General features: G+C 42.0%; 1 non-coding gene across 1 annotated transcript; it reads left to right on the top strand.

Moving 5' to 3' along the window:
- The first annotated feature begins 7,147 nt into the window (after positions 1-7,147).
- On the top strand, positions 7,148-7,251 carry LOC111532357. Its single transcript, XR_002728518.1, has one exon. It is a non-coding gene; the product is annotated as a U6 spliceosomal RNA (small nuclear RNA).
- The last annotated feature ends 1,364 nt before the right edge of the window (positions 7,252-8,615 follow it).

Below are 8,615 nucleotides of genomic sequence, written 5' to 3'. Positions count from 1 at the left end.
CTGTTTTTTGTTGTTGTGTGTTTGTTTGTTTGTTTGAGATGGAGTTTCGCTGTTGCTGCCCAGGCTGGAGTGTAATGTGCAATCTCGGCTCACTGCAACCTCTGCCTCCCAGGTTCCAGTGATTCTCCTGCCCCAGCCTCCCGAGTAGCTGCGACTACAGGTGTGCACCACCGTGCCCGGCAAAGGTTTTTTGTTTTTTTGTGTTTTTTTTTGTATTTTTAGTTAGTTAGAGACGGGGCTTCACCACGTTGGCCAGGGTGGCCTCAAACTCCTGATCTCAGGTGATCTGCCCACCTCAGCCTCCCAAAGTGCAGGGATTACAGGAGTGAACCACCATGCCTGGCCTGTTTTGTTTCTTGTTTTTTGTTTTTAACTCAGCATTATACTCTGAACATTTTCCCACATCATTAAAGAGCCTTTGGACTTTTTTTTCAGTGACCACATAATTTTGAACAGATATATTTTTATTTAATTAACTGATGTAATGGAAATGACCTTTCATTAAGGATCATGCTTTCAGCCAACAAATATTTGCTGCACGTCTCCTTGATGCCAGACACTGGCTTAGACACGAGGGGCTGACATGAGCACATGGTCTCTGTTCTCATGGAGCTGACATCATAGCATCTTTTATGTGTAAACCCCGCGCTAGATCCCTGTGGTGCTGAGATGAATAAAACCCAGTCTCTGCTCCCTGGGAACTCTCAGTTAGTGAAGGAGACAGGCAGTTGAACCTACAACAATTACCCCACATTGTGATATGAAGAATGAGGCCCTGCACGTACAAAGATGGAGGGAATGCATCTATGGGGGAGGGGCAGGAGGGAGGGCAGAACCTCTGCGGAACAAATGCTTAGTTTTAACATCATTATTTTGACAGATGTTGGTTCTAGTCCAAAGTATCTATACACAGACCAAGCTGTGACTAATTAATGTCACTCTGCCCAAGAGAGTCTGGCCTAGTTAGTCACTTAAAGAGAACTTCGCATTGACGACTTACTGAGTTACCAGAGCAATGAAGATACAGATTCTCCCATCAGAAGACACAGGGAAGCAGCAGCATTGTCCAGTGGAAAATACTTTCGGTCAGGATCTAACTGCCTTAAACCCTGGTCTCAGTCCAGCCGCTGACCTGCTCCGGGAAATGTCCAGGAGAATTGTTACAGCTAATCCCCATAGCACCTTCCTCACAGTGGAGGTAATGGCATCCATAAGCCTCAAGATATCACCAGTGTTTTCTGTGGTCAGTCATGTCGGCAGATCAGGCTCTCCTCCAGGAAAGGTGCTATATCTGCCTAGAACAGAACAGATTCTCTCTGTGTGTTCAATTAAGTAGCATAATCTTCACCCAGATCCCTGTCTGCAAATTTCTTTATTATTATTGTTGCTGCTGTTGTCATACGATGTATGTGCTCAGTGCAATATGGGTTTTCATTCACCCAGTACGCTGGTTCCGCACTCTGCCAATTGCCAACTCAGAGGACGTCTTAAGCCACATGGCTATTAACTCATGTCTCTTTCACTGTGTATTTTTCTGGCTAAGTTTTTGGACCTAAAAACAGTTTTGCTCCAACATTTGTTTTGAAACTCTGCATTTCTTTCAGCATAATCAGTATATTAGGAAACAGTTTGAGCACAATGTAAACATATCTTTGCAATGCATTATTTCATCTGCTAGGAACGGCATACGGCTGACCCGGGGTTCCTAGGAATATGCAAAACACACACACCTCCATGCTTCTACCGGCTACTGCAGATTACTGTGTGTGTTATGAGCCACACCCATTCACATCTGGTTTTAGAACTTTCTCTCTGATTTCTGATCAACCCCAGTCCCCACTTCACAGGGACTCCCAAGCTGCCCCCTGCTGGCACCCACTTCCACAAGCAAACTCCAGTCTTCTGCAAGGAAAATGCCATGTTTATTCTGGTATTTAAGTACATCTTAACCATTTAACACGTGCACAATTCCACTACTGTTTTTATTAGATACCTTTCTTTGTAATTGTGTCATTGATCAAGTTTTTAGTGTTGTAACCCCATTTTTTCCATAAGTCTTGTGTTTTTTCTGGCATACTTTCCCACAGTGCTGTAATTTATAGGAACCCATATGTTGTGTTAGAGCAGACCTTACTGTAGAGGACTTTGTGTTCTCCCCTCACTATTTTATCTTGCTGGACTTGCCATTGACATTGATCATGCTATTTTTGTAATGTTGGATCAAGTGTTCCGAGCAAGTGTTTTATTCTAATTTTACAGGTGAATTATCTGATGCTTAAGGACAGACCTAGCGTAACACTTCATAAGTGAGTGGTACAATGAGAATGAGAATTACCTTGTGTTTCTTGATCCAGGGAAGCAGCATGTTGCTGTATAAAGAGGGTGGTCTTTGGATGGGACACATCTAGATTTGAATTTTGGCTTCATAAAATCTTTTGACGTGAGTGCCTTCAGTAAACTACCCAGATCTCCAAACCTTATTCTCCTCGAGTATAAACATCAGGAAGTTGACCTTCACTTTTGAGATGTACTCTGGAAATTAAGCCACAAAATGTAAGGAAAATGTGAATCTAATGCCTTGGGGAAGGCAGACTTATTTGCTTTTTCCTCTTTCCTTTATATAATAATACCAGATTGTATAATTCAGGGTTATCCAGAGAAACGGAACCAATAGAAGATACATAAGTATGTGTGTGTGTATATGTGTATATATATGTGTGTGTATGTGTATATACGTATGTATACCCACATTTATTTTATATATATGTGTGTGTATATATATGTATATATACACACAGACATGTCATATTTATAATGGGAATTGGTTCACACAATTATGAAGGCCAAGAAGTTCCACCATCTGCCATCTGCAAGCTGGAGAACCAAGAAAACTGGTGATGTAATTTGGTTCAAATAAGAAGGCCGAGAACCAGAAGTGCCAATGTCTGAGGATGGGAAGAGATGAGTGTCCCAACTCACACACAGTGAATTGACCCTTCTTCTGCCTTTTTGTTCTATTAAGGTCCTCAACACATTAGATGGTACCAACCTACGTTGGTGAGAGTGGGTCTTCTTCTCTCAGTCCACTGATTCAAATGCTGACCTCTTCTGGAAATACCCTCACAGACACACCCAGCAATAATGTTTTACCTGCCCAGCTATCTGGGCAGTTCTTAGCCCAGTCAAGTTGACACATTAAAATTAACCATCACACAGGTGAATCTTATTAGGCACTTATTTTAACTTAAGTGCCTAGTAGCTTATTGGGCACTGAAGAAGCTGTTCTAAGCACTTTTGTGTATTAACTAATTTAATTTTTGATAACAACCCTATTCAGCAGATTTCATTAGTATTCGTTTTTCACAGATGAGTAAATGTATGCACAGAAAGGTCAGATGATTTGCTTAAGGTCAAGTAGCTAGTGTGCCAGTTATTAAGTTACGGACTCTCAGCTCTAAACCCACCCTTCTGTATGCTGCTTTGTGGAGTTGGCGCCGAGGTTCAGAAAAGCACATTTTTGCCTTGCCAACTGGATTCCCATTATGCTCTACAAGGCTGAAGGGACATGCCCCTTCCTGTTTGTTGCTTGCCTCACTTTCTGTGCACTTGCTATTCCCCCAGTAACACTTGTTCTCCCTGCCAAGAGCAATTTTTTCCAGTTGCAGTAGTTGAACCCACTTTACAGGTTTTTCACCACTTGTAGGACAAGCTCAAATGTGTGCCCCCAAAGCACAACACCAGCCAGCCAGCCGTCTTCTCGGAGGTCTGTTTTTGTTCCAAGGGGCCCTCTACTAAGGTTCAAAGATTTAACCACCTCACACTCATTTTGTTCCCTCAGTCGTAGGGCCTGTCATGTGTCCTGCAGTTGCTAGCTCTGTGATACCTTTGAGATTTCTTCTTACACTTTCAGTTACCTAATTAACAACTTTAGACCTCTTTAACAATAATTCCTATTAAATTCTCTCTGATGACTGAAATAATCTGTGTGCTCTGCATCTTGGCGGCCCCCTGACCAATACATCTGGTAAGAGGCAAAAACAGAACACTATACCAGCAGCTGTGTACAGGGGTAGACCACTATGATATACAGCCTCTCAGCTATTATTACATAATTACAGATCCATACAAAGCTGCTATTATCTTTGTGTGTCTGTTTGATTGATTTTGTTGAGACAGGGTCTCACTCTACCACCCTGGCTGTAGTGGAGTGGCAAGATCATGGCTGTCTGCAGCCTTGACCTCCCAGGATCAGGTAATCCTCTCACCTCAGCCTCTCAAGTAGCTGAGACTACAGGTATGTGCCACCATGCCCAGTTAATTGCAGTAGTTATTATCTTTAGTACAAACCGGCTTATGACATAGCTGGCCAATGTTATACTGTCAGCTCTGATGTTCAAGAGTTACAAGAAGCTAAGTACTTCAGTCAACCTTCCATGGGACCTGACTTCTAGGGACCAGTGGAAACTGATCGCTAGCCTCTTCTTGTGGCCCACTGACCACCATACGAAAGAGAAAAGAGGCAAGGAAGGCTAATAGACAGAAGATGTCCATATTTGACCCACTGAACTTTTCTCTGGAATTCTGCACTTCCACATAGAGTAAAGGACAAAGTATTCTCCCTGGAATCTGCTAGTCCATAGCCTTCTAGAATGTCTGAGTTGGAAGGGATCCCAGAAAGCACTCAATTCAAAACTCCCATTTTAAAAATGAGTACATTGAGGCCCAAAGAAAAGAGCTCGCCCCAAATCACACAGTGAGTTAGTGCTGGTGCCCAGACCAGAACACAGGTCTCCTGATACCTGATCTTCCCGTGGGTAAGCTTCTCTGCTTTTCCTACAGATCATGGTCACTTCTCTGAAATCTGATCTCTGTAGCTGAGAATTCCCTTGCTTCTCCCTCATTCCTGTTCCTAGAAACCTGGAGAAATGGGAGTAGGAGAGGTTTTCTCCTCTGGTCTCATTCTTTATGGCTTCCACCTCTTCTCAGGGCTGCAAGGTAATGAAGATGAAGCGAGTGGGTGAGCCTGGAAAGTGCAGGGTGAGATCCCGTCTTTACTTACAATGCTGATATTTTCTTCACCATGGATGTTTTTACAAAAATTCTGATTTTTAAAATATTGCACTAAAATATTATTTATCAGGATCACTGCGTATTTTGGTGCCTCTTTATATTTTGCTCCCATGGTGAGTGCCTTTCTGGTCACATCCTTGACCTGTCCCACCCTCCTTTCCTGCCCTCCGACTACATTCCCAGTCAAGTCAGGTTTTGCCACTTTGTAATCATTTTCTGATGCATGGTCCTCTTTCTGTAATACCGGAAGCATTCCTACTGATAACACAGATGATGAGTAACGTGAACAATGACCACCCAGGGCCAGCTGATAGAGATTTAAGATAAAACGGGGGAATTCCTGACTTTGGTGGAAAGGATGCTGTGGTGAATGGGAGCAGCACAGGCTTTGAAGTCCGAGGCACTGGAGTTTCAGTCCTGATCGCACCACTGATCAAGCTGTGTGACGAGCAGTGCCTGATTGTCTGTGATCTGAAAGCAGTGGATACCCAGACACAAGCGGAGCCTACTTCCTGTTCCTACAGCAGGCACAATCCAGATGGAGGACATTGTTTATTTCTCTGGGCCTTGTTTTCTGTAACTGAAAGTGAAAATAGCATCATCTCACAGTGAGGATTAAATATGGTTCTTTACATGAAATTGCATAACATGATACGGGCACCCAGTTAAAATATGCCTCTGCACAAGTAAATAACAATCTTCACTGGAAAATTCTTGTTGACAGGAGTCATCGTCATGTATAGTTACTCTTTCACTATTTAGATCCATCTTCATATGGCTACTTATCCTAATTGAAGAAGACCCAGAAAAAATAATTATTGAAAACTCTTCATTGGATGCCTCAATGTTTAAAACAATTAAGGAGGAAAACATATTTATTTCAGCTGCACTCAAAGCCTTCAGATTTTCATCTAGCAATTTTCATTCCAATACCCCTGGTCCTTTGAATTTGCATTTCTACAGCAGAACCTTTGTGCTTCCTCACCACTTTCTACCACTGAACTTAGTCTTCATCCTTTAGTTCAACAGTGGCTTTGAGTATGCCTTCTCATAAAGGGATCAAGAAGGATCTGAGGCCGGGTGTGGTGGCTCATGCGTGTAATTCTAGCACTTTGGGAGGCTAAGGTAGGAGGATCACTTGATTCCAGGAGCTCAAGACCAGCCTGAGTAACATAAAAAGACTCTGTCTTTACATTATAAATATATATATGTGTGTGTGTGTGTGTGTGTGTGTGTGTGTGTGTGTGTGTATGTATATCAGGGCACGGTGGTGTGTGCCTGTAGTCCCAGCTACTCAGAAGGCTAAGGTGGAAGGATCACCTGAGCCCCTGAGGTTGAAACTGCAGTGAACTATGATCATTCCACTGCACTCAGACTGAGCAATAGAGTGAGATCAAGTCTCAACAAAAAAAGAAGAAGAAGAAGAAGAATGTGAGAGCTATTCTGCACACTGCTGATGTTGTGATTGCAATAGTTATCTGAAAATAATGTGGGAGCAACCTCTCCTAACACATTGGGGTAGGTAGAATTCTGAGATGACGTCCAATAAGCCATGCCCTTTCATAATTTCCTGTTTCTGAGTGCAGGTGGAAACTGTGATTACTTCTAGCCAATAAAATATGACAAATTGAGGATAGCCACTCCCACGATCATGATATGTCACATAAGACTCCATCATAGCAAGCTGAAATGAGAGATTCTCTTCCTGGCCTTGAGTACATAAGTTACCATGTTATGAGAAGGCCTGTGAGAGGGTCAGGTGTCAGGGAACTCTAGGTGGCTGTACTTGTTGACAGCAGCCCTGTCTGACAGCCACCAAGAAAGCAAGAACCTCAGTCCTACTGCCACAAGAAACTGAATTCTTCCAACTATATGAACCTGGACAAAAAGACTCTAAGTTCAGAAGAAATGCAGCTCAGATCGTCCCGATTCCAGCTTTCGGAGATCCTGAGCACAGTCCTAGCTAAGCTTTTCTGTACTTCAGACACATGGAAACCTAGGAGATAACAAACTTACATTGTTTCAAGGCACTAAATTTATGGAAATTTGTTACACAGCAATAGAAAATTATTAATAAGTGCTCACTTTGGCAGCACATACACTAAAATTGGAACGATACAGAGATTAGCTTGGCCCCTGTGCAAGGATGACACACAAATGCATAAAGCACTCCATATGCTTTTTGCAATCTACCCATCTGACAAAGGTCTAATATCCAGAAATTGCAAGACAAACAATTTTACAGGAAAAAACAAACAACCCCATCAAAAAGTGGTCAAAGGATATGAACAAACACTACTCAAAAGAAGACATTTATGTGCCTAACAAACATGAAAAAAGCTCAACATCATTGATCATCAGAGAAATGCAAATCAAAACCACAATGTGATACCATCTCATGCCAGTCAGAATGGTGATTATTAAAAAGTCAGGAAACAATAGATGCTGGTGAGGCTGTGGAGAAATAGGAATACTTTTACACTTTGGTGGGAATGTAAATTAGTTCAATCCTTCTGGAAGACAGTGTTATGATTCCTTAAGGATCTAGAATCAGAAATACCATTTGACCTAGCAATCCCATTGCTGCGTATGTACCCAAAGAAATATAAATCATTCTACTCTGAAGACACATGCACACGTATGTTTATTGCAGCACTATTTACAATAGCAAAGACATGGACTCAACCCACATGCCCATCAATAATAGACTGGATAAAGAAAATGTGGTACATATACACCATAGAATACTATGCAACCATATAAAGGAATGAGATCATGTCCTTTGCAGGGATACAGATGAAGCTGGAAGCCATCATCCTCAGCAAACTAATACAGGAACAGAAAACCAAACACTGCATGTTCTCACTCATAAGTGGGAGTTGAACAATGAGAATACATGGACACAGAGAGGGGAACAACACATAGCAGGCCCTGTTGGGGGGTGGAGGTGAGGAGAAAGAACTTAGAGGCTGGGTCAATAGGTCCAGCAAACCACCATGGCACACATATACCTATGTAACAAACATGCATGTTCTGCACGTGTATTCCATTTTTTTAGAAGAAATTTTTAAAAAGAAAAAAGAACATTATTAATAATACACGCAACTGGTTTATTTGAGAAGTCTGAAGTAGGGAAGCTAATTCTACATATTTTCTTGGTCCTCTCCTCTCCACATAGAAGGTGACACTAAGGGTAGAACATTGAGTCTGGGTTTGAAATTCCATTTATTCCTCAGCCCAATATTTCATACAGAATTGAATCCTCTTGCATGACCTGCTCTGTGTTCCCTTCAGTGGCTTGATTGCCTCACATCAGTTCTGTTAACGAACGAGTGAGGCATTTCCTCCAAATGTCTATGTAGTAGTTTTGATCTAGGGGATAAGCATAGAATTCAATGGGATCCAAACATGTGATGGACTTTGAGGGAGGTGATTGCTGTATAACTTTAATCAGAAGCCCTATGGAGTGAACTACAGTTAGCTTTCATTTACAGTTTTTGCAAACATCAGAGACAAGGCTAATCAGAACATTCTCAAGACACATC

This window comes from Piliocolobus tephrosceles, chromosome 15, assembly GCF_002776525.5.
Source record: "Piliocolobus tephrosceles isolate RC106 chromosome 15, ASM277652v3, whole genome shotgun sequence".
Lineage (NCBI taxonomy): Eukaryota > Metazoa > Chordata > Mammalia > Primates > Cercopithecidae > Piliocolobus > Piliocolobus tephrosceles.
Note: the sequence above shows the minus strand (reverse complement) of the source record. Positions and strands in the feature narration are given on the sequence as shown.